This window comes from Desmodus rotundus, chromosome 8, assembly GCF_022682495.2.
Source record: "Desmodus rotundus isolate HL8 chromosome 8, HLdesRot8A.1, whole genome shotgun sequence".
Classification (NCBI taxonomy): Eukaryota; Metazoa; Chordata; class Mammalia; order Chiroptera; family Phyllostomidae; genus Desmodus; species Desmodus rotundus.
The window spans coordinates 124,838,151-124,857,836 of record NC_071394.1 but is presented as its reverse complement, the minus strand read 5'-3'; the positions used below and the strand labels follow the sequence as shown (position 1 = coordinate 124,857,836).

The following is a 19,686-nucleotide window of genomic DNA, read 5'->3' as shown; positions in this document are numbered from 1 at the left end:
AGACACTTTTATTTTGTTCGTCACAAGAAATGTCAAGGGTTTTAGGAGCTCTGTGCCAGGTACAAGGACAAGGAACATTAGTTCGTTCTTTAACTGCTAATTTCCTACCTCCCTTCTAGAATGTAAGCTCCAGGAGAACAGAACTTTATCTTTTTTTTCTGTAACCTCAGCGCTCAGCAGAGACACCTAGCAGGTTCGTAGTAAACATGAGTTAAATGAATATATGGTAGAGAAGATAAGACATCCAACTAATGACTTGGACAGCTGCTTTATATCCTCCGTATCACAAGCTCTTCATTCCCTTTACTTTTCCTACCGTGAATGGTTGCACAGCAAAATCCTGCCATGGTGCCTTAAGGGAGACCCCGGAAGTCCTGTCCTGTAGAAAGTGCGCTACGTTACCATGTGGCTGGTGAAGTGATGTGGGGGGGTAGGGGCAGGTGGGGGGTGGTGAGCAGCTGTCAGGGATGAGAGCAGACCGCTGATGGCTGGCTGTCCAAATCTGCATTACTCTGGGATCTGTCATCACAAGACACAGGCTCATGATCATTCTCAGAATTATTTGTTCGGTATCTGTCTCTCCGACTAGCATGTGGGCGCTTGGCACACAGATGGGGTTCAATAAATACAGGGCGGGGCAAAGCAGATTTACAATTGTGAGTATGCAAAACACAGTTTATTCTTGTGTTATTATTTATTAATTATCGTATTATTTTCCACTCGAGGAACTGTAAACCCACTTTTGCCCCACCCTGTATGTGTGGAGTGAACGACAAAATTAATTCATATGGGGCTATAACACAAGTATCTACCACAGTTTGGAGGATCAGGGAAAGTATTCTCAAGGGAGTGATGTTTAGTCCGAAGAAAGGAAGGGTGACTGGAAATTTAGTGAAAGGGCAGAGAGGGAACGGCGCATAAGAGAACAAGAAAGAACAACGCCTTCAAGGTCTGCACGTGGGAGGATAAGGTGGCATCTGAAGGTAGCGCAGCAGCGTCAGCGTCACCGGGTCTCAGAAATGGGGCAGGGGGGGGGGGCGGGGGGGCGGGGGGGGGGCGGGGGGGCAGTCCCCACTCAGCCGAGACTTCGTAGAGAGCTCACCAGCTGCTCCTGGGATCAGGGCCTTCGCTGTAACAGCAATGGGCGGCCGGTCAGCATAGGTGACTTCTGATCAGATACATGTCTGTCATAGGAGCCCTGTAGTCGCTGTGTGCAGACTGTACTGGAAGAAGCGCTGCGCTCCGTCCCCACCCCCCCCCACCTCACCCCCATGGAGCTTTCCTGAGGCCCACACCCTCTCTTCTGCACTCTGCCTGGGAGCAGGTGTGCTGGCCCGCCTATGCTCAGCGGCCCTTCCGAAGTGGTGGTCCCTACAGAGAGAGGCCAGCACATCCTAAGAACCGAGTACTGACCTGAAGAAGCGGCTTTTTGTTTGATTTGGGAGGTTTTGAACAAATAAGTCATCCTGCAATAAAGCATCCAGCCAGCTTTCTGCACGATAAACTCCGCCTCCTGCCAGCCCAGAGTGAACCAGAGGGCCAGGCCACCGAGGTGTGGGGACTGGTCTCGACCGACCAACCATCTGCATCACTCCCCGTGCCCCCCATCCCCCACCCCCAGGCCCCCCTGGCCACAAGGACAGGTTGTTTTCTCCTGCTCTTTTCTTCAATCACATCTGAGGTTTTAGCACTTTTTTTTAGTAATTTCGTTTCATAAGACCCGGCCTATTACTGAGTATGGAAAGTACTCTGATGTGCTTTCAATTAAATTTTTCCAAAAGTCAAAAGATAAAAAATTTAAGTTTTGGTTGCGAAGGGGAAGAAAACCATTTGAACAAACATGAGGACCCAGATACCCAGAAGGCCCCCTGAGAATGGGTCAATGGGAGGAGCTGCCTGTCCGGCTGTCCAAGGCAGCCTTGCACCAGGCGGGGGCCAGTCTGCTAGGGACGCGGGAGGCATCGTTATCTATCTAAGTGCAGCTTCTTTGCTTCCTCAGGTTTCAGCATTTCCCATGAGGCCATTTAAAATCACATTTGTTGCCTTACCATCTAATCACACATAAGCTTCTCCCCTGCAACCCCCTCCCTGCCTCCATCCAGGGAGTGCACTTTCTGGAGCTCCCGCAGCCAGGGTGGGACTCCTGACAGGAAATGGGAATGGCACCCCTGGGAGCAGGAACCCTAGCGGGCCCATGACTGTGAACAGCAGCGACGTTCCCATCCCATCAGCCAGGCCGCACCACCTTCCCTGAGGAGGACAAGCAAGTGTAAGTCTTTGCAAAGAATAGGGTGTCTCAGACCAGCTTCCCCTACCACAGCCACTCACTAGCTCTCAGCAGAACAGACGTCAGACGGAGTTTCTTCTTCCTGCCATGCTTGAGTATTAAGCTGACCATATGTTCCAGGAGCTCATGGTTTCGGGTGGAGGAGAGCTGGGATAGAAGAGAGCGTCTCTCACCGAGAAGACAAGCAAGGCTGAGCGGCAAAGGTTTGGCTGTGGGACTTGGGGGCCAGTCTCTGGCTAGTGGTAGAAAGATCTATGCTGGGGGTTATATGGGGAGAATTACCAGTTTTATCTATAAGCCAAAAAGGAAGCGTGTTTTATAGGCTGTTGGGATACATGACCTTCCCCAAACACCCATAGTTCTTAGAAAACAATTCCTTAGTCTATCCATATAGAAGACTCCACTGTTTCCCTTCCTCTGAAGGATAAGGGGTGGGGGCAGAAATTATAGCTAAATCCAAATACTATCAATTTCTACTTGCCATATCAATGTCAAATGACCCTCCTCAAAGATTCTCATTGATATGGAGAGATGTTCTATTAGCAGGTGTGATTTCAGAAGTTTTACCAAAGATGCGGTAACAGAGGCCAAATATCCCAGGAGTATTGATGAAAATGTTCGAGCTAAATCAAAAGGGACATAGAAAGCAAAGAGTCCATGGTCTTTGGGCCAGAGGTGATGCACTCCTTCAGAGAGAAGTTTTGCTTCACACCCAAGGCAACAAGTACCCTTGTTGGAGAAGTGTGGCGAGATCGAAAGCAGCGGTTTCCACTCTTGCTCACACATCAGAATAAACTGGAGAACTTTTTATACATACAGATTCCTGGACCTCACACTAGGCCCACTGAATCTGGGTGTCTAGGAGTGACAACCAGGAACCTGTATTTTTTTTTCAACGCTCTCCAGAAAACTCAGATGGGCTACAAGGTCGGGGAATCCCTGTTTTAAAATTGTGGTGAAGAAAGACAACCCCGGGTGGTCAGGGGCGGTGTCCAGCTGCAGTGGAGCGAGCATGCATGTCCGGAGGTGACAACAGGCAGGACCAAAGCCACCTGTGCCTTGTTTACGGCCCCAAATCCGCAATCCAGAAGAACGACTCGGAAATGTCTGTGATTCTGGCTCTGTTTGGCCTTTTTCTCCCCCACAGTTCAAGTGCATTTAGTGTAAGTTTGATTCTTGGTCACAATTTCCTTTTTAAGATTGGCTGATTTGATTGGTGCCGGAAAAAGAGAGAAATGCCTGCTATGATTTAAAAATGTAGTTTGAGCCAGCTTTACTGGACTTGCAAAATGAAGCAGGTGGAAGCAACCACATGTATGTATTTTGAATAACAGAAGCCGAAAGGTTGGGCTTTCTACCACATGGTGTGGGAAAAAGGTGGAAGTGACACAGGAAAATGAATTGCTTTTAGTCTGATGGAAAAATTTCTCTTGAAATGGCATAGAGTTGGCTTGAAATGCTAGTAAGATTGTGCAGTGGTCTTAAAAAGTCATTTACTGGTTCCCTGTTCTTCCACTTAGCACTCAGGTAATGGTGGGAGTAATGAAAATAATAATAACATTTAAAGCGACATCGGCATTTTTCACGGGCACATGAAAGGGCACACGTCTGCGAGAATGGTTTTGAGAAAATCACCTTCAGAAGGGAATGGAAGAGGAAGCTGAGAATGGTCTGTAATGGTGAATGGTAGCTAAAGAGTCTTCCACAGTGGTCGGTGGCCCTGGGCAGGGGCACAGTCATGCATTCCGTGGTGTCAGAGCCCAATCAGGTCAAGAAGACTTGTGAGATCTCATGAGACCTCAGCTTCCTTCCTGAGCAGCAGGCCCACGCTTCTCATTCGCTCCCCCTCTCAGCCCGTGGACGACTGGTCCCAGGGTCCCACATCCACACCAACACCGTGCACTCGGAGCCCATGCCTTCCTTCTGAGCCCTCGGGGGCTGCCGTGCCCTTTCCCATATATTCCTCATCCACGGGATTGCCCTTTTTGCAGACTGACTTCCTGCCCAGGTCCCACCTGTCCTCCAAAGCCCTGGCTAGACCTCATTGTCCCACAAGGCCTACTGCCCTCTCTCCCTCCCCCTGTTCTGCCTCACCTCTCCATTCATGTGTATTTGTGCAGCACGTGTCTCCTGTCAGAGTAGGGCCTCTATTTGTCTCCCCACCAGAGTGTGTTCATGTCTCCTTGGTTTTTATACTCCCATCAAAATATTACTAGTACGTGCTTCCTGAATAAACATTATGGCTTGGTGTCCTGGGTCCTATGGGAAGAAGATGTAAATGTGACAGCACCCTCTCTCAGCCCCCTCGTCTTCAAGCAAACGTGTTCTCTCCCTTGGCTGCTGCCATCAGTTCTGAGAGGCTTAGAACCTTTGTCCTACGGAGGCTGTCACTCTGGTCCACCTTGCTCATTAGACCCCACAGGCTCTCTTCTCACCTCACTGGTCATCATCGTGCTTTTCCCTGGCTCTCCAAAGAGCTCTGGAGCTATATTTCAGGATCTTGTTCAGAAGAGCAGGAAGTGACCACAGCCAGGTGTAGAGGACAGGGGCCAAGACTGCCCCTTGTAGACTGTGCTCCTGTGCCCCTGTGGAGGGGCCTGTAGACCGGCCCAGATCTTGGTGAGCATCCAGCTGTGCTATTTACTAGCATGTTAAGCAATTCTCCCCCTCCCTATAATACCTGTTTCACAAGGTGACTGTGAAGTTTAAACAGGAGGATGTAAAGGGCTCAGCACAATGTGTTAGCTCCTGTTCCTATTATTATTTAGTCCGATGCCCTTATTTTATAGATGAAGAGACTGAGACCTGCAGTTTTAGTTTCAGTGACTTATTCAAGGTCACATAGTTGGCTGCTGGCAAAAGGTCCCCTGCCCACAATTTGAGTCATTCCCCCAGTACCACATGACACTGACTGGCTACAACATGACCGGAGGGGACGGGGTCCCTGTTGGAGATGTTTTGTTGACACTCTGTAGAGAGGGACCCAAAGCAAATGCATCAGCAGGTGTGAGCTTGACATTGCATTAAACATAGTCCTAGGGCAGAAGAGAAGGAGTGAATCATGATATGATGATGATGATGATGATTTTGAAATGCTCCTGGAGTTGGCCAGCAGGACAATTCAGGGATGTGTTAGGGAGAGGAGAGTTGAGGAAGGCCTTTAGCAGTGGGTGGGGTAGATAGATGGAGAAGAGAGGGAGGCCACTTCGCACTGGGCACAGTGATACAGGCAAAGGTTTAGAGACACCTAGAAAAAGCTGCCTCTGATGACAGAAGTCAGAACAGTGGTGACCCCCATGGGGGTTGGGGAGGAAGTTAGCCACTGGGAAGGGACCTGGGGGAAAATCCTGAGGTGCAGGGAATGTTTAATATTTTGGTCTTCATGGTAGTTACACAGGTATTTGCATATGTTAAAAATATCAAAGTATAAATTTATGCAAATACCTGTGTATTGTATACATTTTGTGTGTATGTATTATCCCTCTATTTTCAAGAAATCACCAGTCATCCCATTCCCCAAGAATAATCAGTGCTAATATTTTCATTCCTCACCTTCTGGGCAGAAGAGATAAGAATAATGCCTTAGGTCTCCGATAAACTACAACCTAGATGAGCCAGCCTCAAGGTTCAGTGTCTTAGCTGTAGAGATGGGCTAATAGTAGAGACAGTGCAGAACATCCTAGTTAGCCCACTGGTTCGGTGCTCATTCTGCTAAGTCTATTCCAGTCTTAGTTTTGTGGGCAATCAGTATGAGGGCAGGAGAAAGGGAATCCTGGGGAAACTGAAAGCATTGGTGCTGGAGGAGGGAAAGCACTGGAACACCTGGGCTGTTGCCCCAGCTGTCTGCCTCTTCTACCTGGAGGCCTTGGGCAAGACCCATGATCCACCTGGATCTCAGATTCTTCACCTGTGGACTGGAGATAGCTGTGCTTCAGGGAAGACTGTATGGTCTGATGTGGAATCAGACTGCATAGCACTTCTGGGTTAACAACTTAATCATCATGTTCCCTTAGGGAATGATACTAACAGCAAAATTAATATAATGCTTCCTATGCACTGGTGATGGTTTTAAGCACTATACGTAAGTGTTATTCTAAGTATTCCTCATTTCATTCTCACAACTGTTTTATAGATGAGAACAGAGAAGTTAAGTAAACTTTCCAATGTCCCACAGCTAGTAATTTGTAGAATGCGGATTGAAACTCGGACGGTCTAGCTCCAGAATCCAAGATCTTAACCAATGAACCATGCTACCTGTCTACATATTGGTTTCTTAACCGGTGGGAACCATTGATTGTATTCGGGGAAAGATGGGATAAGTGTCAGAATGAATAAGAAAGGTATAGAGGTCTCACATAGTAGAGGCAATCTCACAATGCATTTTGAAAGATCTGAAACACTGAGCATAAGCTACATTGTTTTTTTAAAATGTGACGATTTCACCAAGGCGCCATTTTTACCTAAGGACAGTATTCCACACTACACACTGCCAGATACGGGGGTGGAGGGGCGGGGGGCTGGGGGGGGGGCTCAGATCTGTGCACAGGATAAATTTGTTCCTGCCCTCACAGGCCTTATAGTCTAGTGGGGCAGACAGGCATTAAACAAACAGACAAATAAATAGGATTATAAACTGTGATGTATGTTGAGAAAGAAAAAGGGTCTTTGGGAAACCATCTTGGAGGCACCTAATTTAGAAAGACAAGATTAAGAAAGTCCTCTCGGAGGAAGGGACGTGTCAACTGTGGCCTACAAGGTGATACTATTTTTGTCAGCATTTGCCATTTGGCAGCAGAATTTGAGGACCAAATCACAGTGTGATATGTGGACAAAAGACAGATTCTTTCAACCTCAGGAGCCGTGCGGCAGCCCCGGATTTTCCTAGTACCCTTTGCTTCCCTGGTATAAACTGATGGGCTGCATTATATTGCTTGGCATTTACATAATATTCACAGTGCTGTTGCCTTAGAACCTTGTCCAAAATTCTTTTCTATCTGTCAGAATTTGCATATTTTCCTTGAGAAACTTAAAAAAGAAAAAGAGGGGCTATTGTTCATGAGAAACCTATTTGGCTCTAAAATAATGAAGTGTAAGAAGAATAGTAACAGCTGTAGAATGGCCATATGGAAAAGGGCCCCATAGAGGTGCCCCTGCTTTTAGGAGGTGTTCAACCAAGGTCAAACACAGAGAGAGAGCCCTGGTGGGAGCCTTCGTCCTGGGTGTGAGTCCGCTTTAGGGTGTGGGTCTGCTTTAGGATGCTTTAGGGTCCCAGAGCCCAGGGTGCACTGTGCGTCTCCAAGCCCCGAGTATGGGACATTCATATTGTGATGCAGACAGTGATTGGGAACACTCTATAAACACCTTCGTCCAGGAAGACTACCAGCTTCCCTCGTCTATGTTGGCCCCTGGCTCCTTCAATACGTTGAGGCATTTGTCTTTACTGCTAAACACTCCATGGTCAGAATCACATAATTTAGTTCTTATTTTTCTCATTATTTCCTGGTAGTAAGGTAGTAAGTTCCTGAGAAGGCTCAAAGGTCTCCCAATCAAGAAATATGGCTTCCTGTCAAGATGGAAGGGCCTCAGTCTAGCCTAGACTAACTCCCTCGTTGTGTAGATGATGTAACTAAAATCCAGAAAAAGGGGATACCCAAAGACTGAATATGGTTTATCACAGATTTAGGGCTGATGGTGTTAATGCACAGTAGGCCTTCAGCAATGACTGAAAATAAAAGCGTTATTGAGTAGTTGACCAAACAAGGAAGAGCTGCATTCTCTAGGCTCACCCTGCAACCACCAGCAGCTCAGCTGGGCACTTCCAGGATGCAGCATTTTCAAGGGAGAAGCCCTTGAACCTTAAAGACAGAGGCCATGCTCTCATTTGATCCTGTAGCCCAGAGAACACAAATCTCTTCCTTCTCGTTTCCTAGGGAGTCAAGAACCAAAATACCTATGAAGGCCAACCCTCTTAGTCTTCAATCCTCTTATTGCATCCAAAAGGCAACTGTCCAATCATGTTAGAGAGAAATCCTTGTGTCAGGTGCACAATCAAACCCAGTCTTGATGTTTGCTATTGCAGAGTCAGCCTGACTTCAGGAAACCTACTTAGCCCTTAATTAGACAAACCCCTCACAAGAGCAGACGCAGAAGGGAGTCAAAACTGTAGCATCACGTCCAGACTCCCAAGGAACCAGAAATTACAAATGTTACCTCAGAGTACTTTCTCATCTTCCTGTTGGCTAACTGCTTCTCAGAGACAAAAACCCAACAGCTTAACGCCAGAAAACAAGTCAACAGAAGGTCCAGGGTTGAGCCAGGTTTCCTCACTCCCAAATCATAGTTCTTTTCATTGCATTGCAATGACTCTCTCTTGGTAAATGTCACCACATTCTCCTTCAGCATCTTCTCCCCCATTTCAGCCTTCTCTCCTCCATGTACAGCTCTGGACTCCTCTTTCTACTCCAGATAAACACCATCATGCTCAGCATCTTGGGGAAGTGGGGACCATCTTTTTCATGCTAGGGTCAAATTGGGCACATTGACAACAGAAACTCTGGGCTAAACATTGATAATTACAGGTCACATCCATGATGCTCCTTCTAAAATAGCCCGTCTCTGAGAGGGCCACCATCATTCATACACTTATTCCTTTTCTCGGCAAATATTTATTGAACACTCACATGTGTCACATTGTCCTAGGTGCTAAGGATACCACAGGGAAAAAGATGGATGTAGTTCCTGGCATCAGGGAGCTTATTTCTAGCACAGGAGCAGCCACTGAAGAGATAATTGCTTAAATAAATGGCCACCACAGAAGTACAGGCTGCTGTGCAAGTGAGTTACAAAGAAAACTAATCCATTCAGGAAATGTTGCTCTGAAGAAGGGATATTTAAAGTAAGCTGAAGGAAAAATAGAAGCCAGTCAAAGAAAGAGATGGGAAAAGTATTATTGAGCAAAAAATGCATTTGTGAATTTACCAAAGTGGAAAGGAACTTGGTGGATTTGAGTTATTGAAGGCAGATGAGGGTGACTGCTGGGAGCAAAACAGGGAAAGAGTGATGTAGGAGGAGGTGATGGGCAGAGACCAGATCATGCCATGCCTCGTGTGCCATGTGAATGAATTTAGACATTGTCTGAAGAGCTTGGGAAGCCTTTGAAAGGTATAATCAGAGGAGCAATATGATCAGATTTACATTTTTAAAAGATCACGTTGGTTGCTGTGTATGTAGACAACCAAAGAGCATGTTGGTTGTTGTGTACATATGCAAGAGACCAGTCAACAAGCAAACATAGAAGCCAGCCAGATAAGAGAGGGCTGTGGCTTGGTGGTTGGAGCACAAGAGTAAGGGAGAGAGAATCTATGGGTTTATCATGTGAGCAACTAGGTGCTTGATGGTGCAATTTAACAAAATAGGGAACAAGGGGAAAGCTAATTTAGGTAGAGAAGATATCAAAAAAGAATAAGGAAGTAGGCCAGATTGGCACAGAAGAGAGGTTTGAGTGGAAGTTAAAACCATGAGAGAAGATTGGATTTCCACAAGAGGGGACGTAGAAGAGGGTTAGGACAGAACTCCAAGAAGCACCAATATTTAATGGCCAGACCCCCCAAAAAAGCCTGCAATGAAGTTTTAGATGGAACAAAGAGAGAGGATTTCAATAAAATATTAGTCCACTATGTCAAACCCTGCTGTTAAGTAAGTCCAGATTTAAAAATTCATCTGTATTTGGCACCCTAGAGGTCATTTACAACATCATAAAATCTTTAGCAAAAGGGGCTGGGGGGAGATATGTCAGAGTATGTTAAGGAGTTGAGACATGTATTAAAGGATACATTTGTCATGCATGTTCTTTGTGATATTATGTCATCTAGTTAAGTCTGATGCTAGGGGAACCAAGTATCTCTAAAAAACCTTAATTACATTATGAAATTGCTTAAATTCTACTGTCTACCAGGACTCTACTAATGGCAAAGAATGGACTCTATGGTGATTTCAATATTCTCATTGAATCAAGCTTGCACTTAATCCTTACAAAATCTTGGGCTTACACAAATATACCTGAGCATGTTAAGCCACAGTTTTAAAAATTATAACTCACAGTGCTTGCCAGGCCCCCTCCCCCAAGGATTCTGGAGATGTGTCAATGATATATTTTGATAGGGTCCTGTTGAATAGGACAGGAATTCTGTTGGAGGAGGCTGTGAGAAATAAAGGAAAGAAAGTAGATTCTATATGTTTTAAATAACTCTTATTAACAGCATGAATCCCATTCAAATTTTTAAAACTATTATAATTCATATTACCTCGTTAAATAAGCACTTTTATTTCAAGCTGCTGAACCATATTCAAAAGTATTCACACAATGGGGGATGGAGAAAGAAAGTGGAAACATTATGAGCTTTTTGTGCTGTGTTTAATTGTAAATGATCTCACATGTTTATTTAGTTTATACGCTGAGAGTTAGTGATGTGGAATTGAAATAGACTAAGTGGCTACTGGCTATTAAATCGCATGCATAATGGGAAATATTAAAGTCTATATTGTGCATTTGTACAGCACTTAGCTTACAAAATGCTTTTATGTACATTATTTGATTCTCCCAACAACAGTGTCAGATTAGCAGGGCTGATGTTATCATCTCCAGTTTACAAATCATAGGACTGAGGACCAGATAATTCAAAAACCTTGTTACTGTCAGATTTCAAGCTTCCTGTCACCAAGTCCGGTACTACTTTGATAAAACCAAACTACCTCTCTGGGGTTTTTTGAATAATTATAACTCAAAGTCTCTATATCTGACTCAATCAACCACCCTGAGTTTCTGGGTTCACAACATTCCCAGATCATGTGGTGAGGAGCTTGCTTTCTTCTTCGTGATAAAAATATTTTCCCTCATTATGATCTCATTTTCAGTGGGTTCAGAGAGATAGCGGGAAAGTAAAGACCTTTTATAAAGAAATATCTTCCTCCTCTTTGACTTCATTTGGACCTCCATTCTGATGGGCAGAGATGTTTTGATTACATGCATTTTAGGCATGTTTCCAAACTTCCAGATCCTTTTCTTTCTTGAATTACTTCTTTATTCTACTTTAGCCCCTACAGAAAGTTCGTTGTTTTCAGCACTTCAGCCTGGCACATTCATTCAGCACCACAACCAGATCAACTCCTCTCCTACCTTTTGCGACAGCATGGATGAAACTGGAGACTATTATGCTAAGTGAAATAAGCCAGTTGGCAAAAGACAAATACCATATGACCTCACTTGTAACTGGAATCTAATGAACAAAATAAACTAATGAGAAAAATGGAACCAGAGACATGGAAACCTGGAACAGACTAATAGCTGTAGGAGGGGAGGGGGGAGTGGGGAATGGTGGAAGAAAGGGGAAGGGACTAGTCAAAGAACATGTACGGATGATGCGTGGGCATAGACAATGGAGAGGGGATTGACTGTGGACTAGAGGGGGGCAAAAGGGAAAAAATGGGATAACTGTAATAGAATAAACAAGCAAGCAAACAAACAAAAACACTTTTCCCATTCAGCTCTCATCCATTCCCTGCAGCTTTTGTTCAGCACCTCGGACAGCTCAAGGCCATCCCAGACACAGCCTGGCTCTTTCAGAACCACAGAGAGAGCACGCACTTTCCTCCACAGTGTAGATACCTTGTACTCCATCCCTGGACAACGGGTTAGCTAGCTTTTATCTCTGGATCATTCAGAGGTAAAATATGTTTGGCAAGGATTCCCCTATTTCCATTCCTTTAGCACCAAAGGCAAATCAAGACTATTCAACTTCAAAGATGGCTCAGCGATATTTTTCTGGTGCTACAGATAGCTAAGGCTCAATTTCTGACTACTGGGCAGGGTTAGTGTGGTCTCATTTTCATCACCACAAACAGCACATTATACTTTCCCAGTGGCATAGCTACTTCAAATTCCATCTCTTCCCCGGGCAACTTACTCACGTGTCCAGTGCCCTGTTGCTCCAGGACAATGAACAGCTCAGTTTTACATATTATCACTGGCTATCTATAATTCTAAGTCTTGACTAGTCTTTTTTTTAAGTATATTTTATTGATTATGCTATCACAGTTTTCCCAATTTGTCCTCCTTTATCCCCCCTCTGCCCTGCACCCACCAATACTCCAGCATCCTCCCCTTAGTTCATGTCCATGGGTTGTACATATAAGTTCTTTGAATTTTTTGTTTCCTATACCATTTTTGACATTTCCTGTCTATTTTATGCCTACCAATTATGCTTCTTCTTCCCTGTACCATTTCCCCACTATTCCTCCCCTCCCCCTCCCCACTGAAAACCCTCCATGTGATGTCCATTTCTCTGATTCTGTTTCTGTTCTAGTTGTTTTTGTTGTTTTTCTTTTTTTTTTTTAGGTTCATTTGTTGATAGTTTTGAGCTTGTTGTCATTTTACTGTTCATAGTTTTTGATCTTCTTTAATTTCTTAGATAAGTCCCCTTAACATTTCATATAATAAGGGCTTGGTGATGATGAACTCCTTTAAGTTGACCTTATCTGGGAAGCACTTTATCTGCCCTTCCATTCTAAATGAAAGCTTTGCTGGATAGAGTCATCTTGGATGTAGGTCCTTGCCTTTCATGACTTCAAATACTTCTTTCCAGCCCCTTCTTGCCTGCAAGGTTTCTTTTGAGAAATCAGCTGACAGTCTTATGGGAACTCCTTTGTAGGTAACTCTCTCCTTTTCTCTGGCTGCTTTTAAGATTCTCTCTTTATCTTTAATCTTGGGTAACTTAATGATGATGTGCCTTGGTGTGTTCCTCTTTGGGTCAAACTTCTTTGGGACTCTCTGGGCTTCCTGGACTTCCTAGACATCTATTTCCTTTGCAGATTGGAGAAGTTTTCCTTCATTATTTGTTCAAATAAGTTTTCAATTTCTTGCTGTTGTTTTTCTACTTTTGGCACTCCTATAATTTGGATATTGGAACGTTTCAGGTTGTCCCAGAGATTCCTCAGTCTCTCTTCATTTTGGGGGATTCTTGTTTCTTCATTCTGTTCCAGTTGGATGTTTATTTCTTCCTTTTTTTCCAAGTCATTCCTTTGATTCCTGGTTTCTTCCTGTCACTGTTGGTTCCCTGAATATTTTGCTTTATTTCATTTGTTTTTTTCATTTTTCAACCAAGCTTAATCAGTTCTATGAGCATTTTGATTACCAGGGCTTTAAACTCTCTATCAGATAGGTTGGCTATCTCCTCATCACTTAGCTCTCTTTCTGGAGTTTTGATATGTTCTTTCATTTGGGCCCTATTTCTTTGTCTCAGTGCACCTGTTAAGTTGTAAGGGATCGGGCCTTAGTTATTCACCAGGGCAGGGCAACCCTCCTTGCTGCATTGCTGCTTGTGGGGGAGGGGCCACAGAGAGAACAATGCAGCTCACCTGCTCAGCTCTAGCCCCACTTTTCAATGAACTCTCATGTGAGACTGGGAGTTTCTCCTGCTGCAGCAACCCCCACTGTAGCCCACAGTCAGCTCTGAGTCTCAGTTTCCCATTCAGTCAACCCTACCCGTGGGGTCCACCACCTTGCCATGGGTTCTCTCTGTCCACCCATCTTACCAGTCTGGTTGGTCTGGTTGACTGTTTCTTTAATTCCTTTGTTGTCTGAGTTCCACACAGTTTGATTTTAGATTGGTTATTATTCACTGTTTAGTTGTGCAAGGAAGTGAAGGGTTTCTACCTATGCCTCCATCTTGACTGAACCTACATCTTGACTAGTCTTATCACATCTCCAGAACAGGGACATTTAATTCCATTAGCATGGAGAGCCCATCAGTAACCCCAGTTCTAATGCTAGTTTGTTTGCTCATGCCATGAATTAGATAGTCTAGCCATACTCTCCTTTTACCCTGCAGAGCAACATTTATCCAAATCAGGGTGGACTTGGGAACCCTAAGCCTTAAACTTCTATTGAACAAAAGGTGCTTTTTTTTCTTTAGTAACATAGGATATGGTCAGTTTCTACCCATCCTGGTATCATAGTTGAAGTATTTGTGCTTTCTTTCTCCTGTTTCCTCCAAACCCTGTCCTCATGGCAGGTTAAAAGCTCTAGCAATATTCTATAAATATCTGATACATACACATACAGAATCCCTTGAGTTTATTCCACAAGTGTATGTGTCTCACCTAGCATGTGCCAAACACTGTTTTCATGTTAAGAGTTCAACAGTTAACCAGACAGACAAAATCCATAATTTTAGGCAGCAAAAATTCTAGTTGAAGCAGATAGTAAACAAAATGCTAATATTAGTTAGTTGAAAGAGCTATGAGGAAAAAAAGAAAGATAAAGGGATAGAGAATGGCCAAGGGCTGTTGTTTGGGAAAGGATGGTCAGGGGAGGTTTCTCTAACAAGTTGATATTTGAATGAGCCATATGGTTATAAATGGGAAGGGAATACCAGGCAGCGATAACAACTTCAAGAAGCTTGAGGCAAGAGTGTGTTTGGTGTGTCCAAGAGACAGCAAGGTGGTCTCTCTGGGACTGGGTCCCAGTGAGCAAGACAGAGAATGAGATGAGATGAGCTTAAAGATGAAATTTATGGGAACATGCTTCAAGGCACGTTTTTAAAGGATCATTCTTGCTGCTTTAAAAAGTATAGACTGCAAGGATTTGAGAGAATGGTACCCATGAGACACACTCAGAACATATATGAATTACATCCAGGCCAAGAGATGGTGGCGCATTGTTCAATGGTGGTGGCAGTGGCTGTGATGATAAGCAGACAGCTAGACTTTAGAAACTAGGTCATTAGAATTTTCTGAGGGACCCAATATGAGAGTTAAGAGGGAGAAGTGATGGCTAATTCCAAACTTTCAAGATCTGAGGCCTGAATTACTGGAAGGATGAAGTTTTGATTTATTGAAATGAAGATGACTAAGGGAAGAGTACATCTGGGTTAAAGAAATTAATAGGCTTTATAGATCTACCAGACATCCATTTGAGGGATAATGAGTAGACAGTTGACTATAAGAATTTAGAATGTAGTTGAAAGGCCTAGGTTGCAGGTATAAATTTAAATTTGCATTTCAAATGTGACTCCAGACTACTCATGTTGTCATCATAACTTCAGTCTTTTTCTCCTCTGGAAAGTGTCTGCCTGGAATGCTGGCCAGAAAGTTGGCTGCGACCCAGAGCTACTTTTAAGCTCCCAAAAGTTATGAGTTTATAGCCTGTTTACTGCTGTACCCACAGTCTAACACAATGTCTGGAATAAGGGAAGAAGCTTGTTGTAGACAGAGGCATAAAGGAGGATCCCTAAATTTCCAGCTTAGAAAATGATTATTCAATTTACTGAAACAAGGAACATATGGGAGGAGAAGTTGGGGGCAGTGGAGAAGATGGAGTGATCATGGGAGACAATGATTTTGAGGTATCTATGGAGCATTCAAGAGGACATGTACAAAGGCATTGGATTAATGGGTCTGGAACTCAGAGGAAAGGCCCAGATTTAGGATCACCTGAATGAAAATGATCATTTTGGTTGTCTATAAATAGATGAGAGCAATTGTGAAAAGCATGAGAAGACATCATCCAACATGGGAAGGGGGCTGACACTTGCATCTATTAATCAGGCTCTAGAAACACAATAATTACCTGTTTGCCCACATCATATCTGCCACATTAGTGGGGAAAGTGTTCTCTTGGATTCTGAGTCTCAGTGAGCTATATATTTCAAGACAAGGAAGCTGTTCTCTGAGGCCTCTTGAAACCTCACTAAATCTGATTGTATTCAGTTCAGTCCCTGCTTCTCTCGAGCCCCAGAGTCCTGCCATGCTGCCCCCATCAGTAGGTTCCAGAACTGCTTCAGCCAGCCAGACCCATCTGAGAAATGGGAGAGCACTAGGTATGGAATGAAAAGATTCAGAGACAAGCTTGTGTAGAACAATTATATCTTTATAGCCTACAGTAAGCACAGACACTAAGGGTTCTTAGTTTTCTTATATGTAAGAAAATACCTTCTACCCACTCTACAGCATTTATGTGGGGATTAAAAGATTTGGTTATGCCTAATGTTGCTGTTGCTGTGGATCGATGAATTAAGTAGTTCTTCTCATGGGGCTCAGCCATCTTTGTGATCAACTCAGACTTACTGTATGATTAGAGAAACATTTTTCCTAGTAAGAACAACATAAGCTGGAAGAAAGGATCCTCTGCCCTGCTAATATGGTCTAATATCCCATTCCAATGTGTGTAGGGGTGGGGGGGAGAGGGTATGTTCCCTACTCCACCAGGTAGCAGTTCTCCATGCACCAGCTGTGTGTCCTACAATGCAATTCAATTCTGACACTACCTACCTGGAGATAGCGTCAAACCCCACAGATTAAGGGCTCAATCCCACAAGACTGTGCCCCTCTCCATACACACACTTCAGACACCAATCGCAAGCATAGGTTGTTACCTACTGGCTATAAGATCAAAGGCTTCCATGACCCCCTCCTTGTGTTCAATTAATTTTCCAGAGGGACTCACAGAACTCAGAGAAACATTTTACTTGCCATATTACTGGTTTATTAGGACAGGATATAACAGTCAGGTGGAAGAGATGCATAGCACAGGGTATGAGGAGAGGGTGTGGGGCTTCTTTGCCCTCTCCAGGGTACCACTCTCCCCAAATCCCACATGTTTACCAATGCAAAAGCTCTTCGAGCTCTGCCCTCGTGGGTGTTTATGGAGGTTTTTTCATATAGGCATGAATTGTTGGTCATTCGTGAATGAGCTCAATCTCCAGCCCCTCTCCCCTTCCTTAAGGTCAGCATGTGGTACTGAAAGTTCCAACTCTCTAATCACATGGTTGGCTCCACTGGCAACCAGCCCCCACTCTACAGTGAGTCCCAAAAGCCACCTCATAAACATAACAAAAGATGCATTTATGGCTGTCATTACTTAGAAAATTCCAAGGGTTTTAGGAGCTCTGTGCCAGAAACAGGGGACTGAAGAACAAATATTTCTCATTAGAAATTACAGTATCACACCTGTGCTGCCCACTGTAATCTCAGGGAGACCTTCACTTCCACCCTTATTCACATCCAGCTCCATTTAACAGCCCTGAGTCTGCTGGCCCTCCTGGATTATAGGTCCTGACTAAGGACCAATCAAAGCTATTTCCATCACCAGTGAAATTACAATTGTGGAACACCTGGTGTCTTTTCAATCACCTTAAGTTGGTTTAATCATTTCTTAGAAACTACTTATTTACCAGAGTTCAGTAATCCATGTTAAGATGTCTAGATGGCCCATCAAGAGGAGATACAGTAGGTTTTTTTTATATCCCAGAATCCCTAGATACAGGGTAAATACCTACAGAAACTTGATCCTCAGAAGAACCAAATTCCACTCTTTGTTTCCATCCCATGAGTATAAGGTCCCTTAAGTTGTGGACCAGCAGTTGCCCTAACTCTGACAACATGAGGAAGGAGGCCTTAAGGAGTGCCCGAACAAAACCTCTGAAGAGTCATAGTTTCTTGGGATGACCACTCAACAAAAACACCCCACCACTTGGTGCTAGATCTCTTCTTCTCTAACACACCCAACATTAACTTCTGACCCGTCTCCAGAATCCAGTAAGAGTTTCACCAAAGCTCTAAAACTGTGGGAGTAGGTCATCAGATCCTTCCCTGATCCCATACCCCTGACCTGCACTCTTTCTCATGTCCACAGTTGCAGATGCTTCTGGTGCCTCTCAAAGGTAGAACACCTTCAGCAGCTTCAGCCATGAGCTTGTACAAAATGCAGCCTCCTGGGCCTTACCTCAGGCTTGTTGAATTAGAATCGTAACAGGTGGAGTCTTGGAATCTGCATCTTCAAACTCACTCCTTAGAGCCTGTGGTTACTGCAGAGAGCCAAGAGAACATATGCTTGTTGTAAAAGCTTTAGGTCTAGCATCTCTAAAGCACATAGGGGAAATGCCCCACAGGTACTTCTCTACACACCTGTGACCAAGCCATCCGGTTTACTCCCAGACAAGTCCTGGGGATGGCAGACTTCCTGAGAACATTATAGTCCACAGAAAACCTAGAGTCATTGGAGTGCCTTCCAGGTTTTGTGTGGACCATGGTGGGCCAGAGTCCCAGAGATCTGGCTGCATTAGAAACCATGCATTAGGCCCTGGCTGGTGTGACTCAGTGGACTGAGTGCTGGCCTGCCAGCCAAAGGGTTGCCAGTCAGGGCACGTGCCTGGGTTGCAGGTCAGGTCCCCAGCAGGGGGAACATAAGAGGCAACCACACATAGATGTTTCTCTCCCCCTCTTTCTCCCTCCTTTCCCTTCTCTCTAAAATTAAATAAATAAAATCTTCAAAAAAAAAAAAAAAAAAGAAAGACAGAAAAGAAAAGAAACCATGTGTTAGGTCAGGATTTCGCAAACTCTTGGGGCCAGAGAACAATTTTAAAGTCATCATGACCTACCAAGTCATCAGCAAGCTCTCAGGAGATGTTGCTGCATTTAGATTAACATAAACAGTAAACATTGGCTCATGAATCAATCACCTAAAGAAACAATCAAAATCTATTCATATGATTTAAAAAAAAAACTTTACATTAGAAGAAAAGACAACCAATTAGAAAAATTAAAGAATTTATTTTATTTAGGACAAAAATTGACAAGTGGGCTGCAAGCTGGAGAGCAGGAGGCAGATAGCACAGTGTCTGCTGGCAAGTGCAGCCGTGTGCACCACGAGCCGGACATTCTCCTTTACTTGCCTGCCATGTCCAGAAATGACTGACACTCCTTAAAAACACTCCTTTACAGAATAAAAAGAACAGTGAAACAAGTTAGTGTCTTTCATACTTTTTGACAAATGCATTTCAAGGGGGAAGTTTGGCCAGCATTGTTTATCCCTCAGACTTCCTATTTACAGTGCACTAAAATTCAGCAGAAGGCATTGGGGGAAATGCAGGGTTAGATAAATCTTCTCTGAAGGAACCCCTGTGATTGATCATGCAATGTGAGTGATGGGAGCTGCTGTGAGAAGAATATCTACAGGCTTGGGTCTGGCTCAGGGGAGCTGGAACCAGAGAGGAATCCCACTACAGAGGAGAAAGCACTGGCCCTGTAGCTAATCTCTGCCCATCACTGAGTTTAGTATTAGGGTTGCTTAATCTTCCTCCAGAGAGTCCTGCAGGCTCTGGATGATATAGGCTCCTTAGAGGAGCAATAAAGAAAGGCCCTCTCTTGCCTGACATTAAGAGGGGCAAGGGAACCAAATAGCCCTATTGACTCATCTGGAGAGGGCTGAATGTCCACCAAATAGGGAGGCTGACTTATCAGGAACAGCTAGTTGGCTGGAGGGAATACACCCACAAACACTCAGGTGGACTATTTCAAAGCCAAGGCTGAGCTTAGGAATGAAGCAGAATAGAAATATCTTGAAT

The 19,686-nt window shown here is 44.2% G+C and overlaps 1 protein-coding gene across 1 annotated transcript in view; it reads left to right on the top strand.

The window, feature by feature from the left end:
• Positions 1-2,364: 2,364 nt before the first annotated feature.
• The window catches only part of SCN10A (sodium voltage-gated channel alpha subunit 10), a 99,833-nt gene continuing 82,511 nt past the window's right edge, over positions 2,365-19,686 (top strand). The window contains exon 1 of the mRNA XM_071222117.1: positions 2,365-2,490. The gene's annotated coding sequence lies outside the window, so the exon portion shown is untranslated. The remainder of the gene's footprint in view (positions 2,491-19,686) is intronic.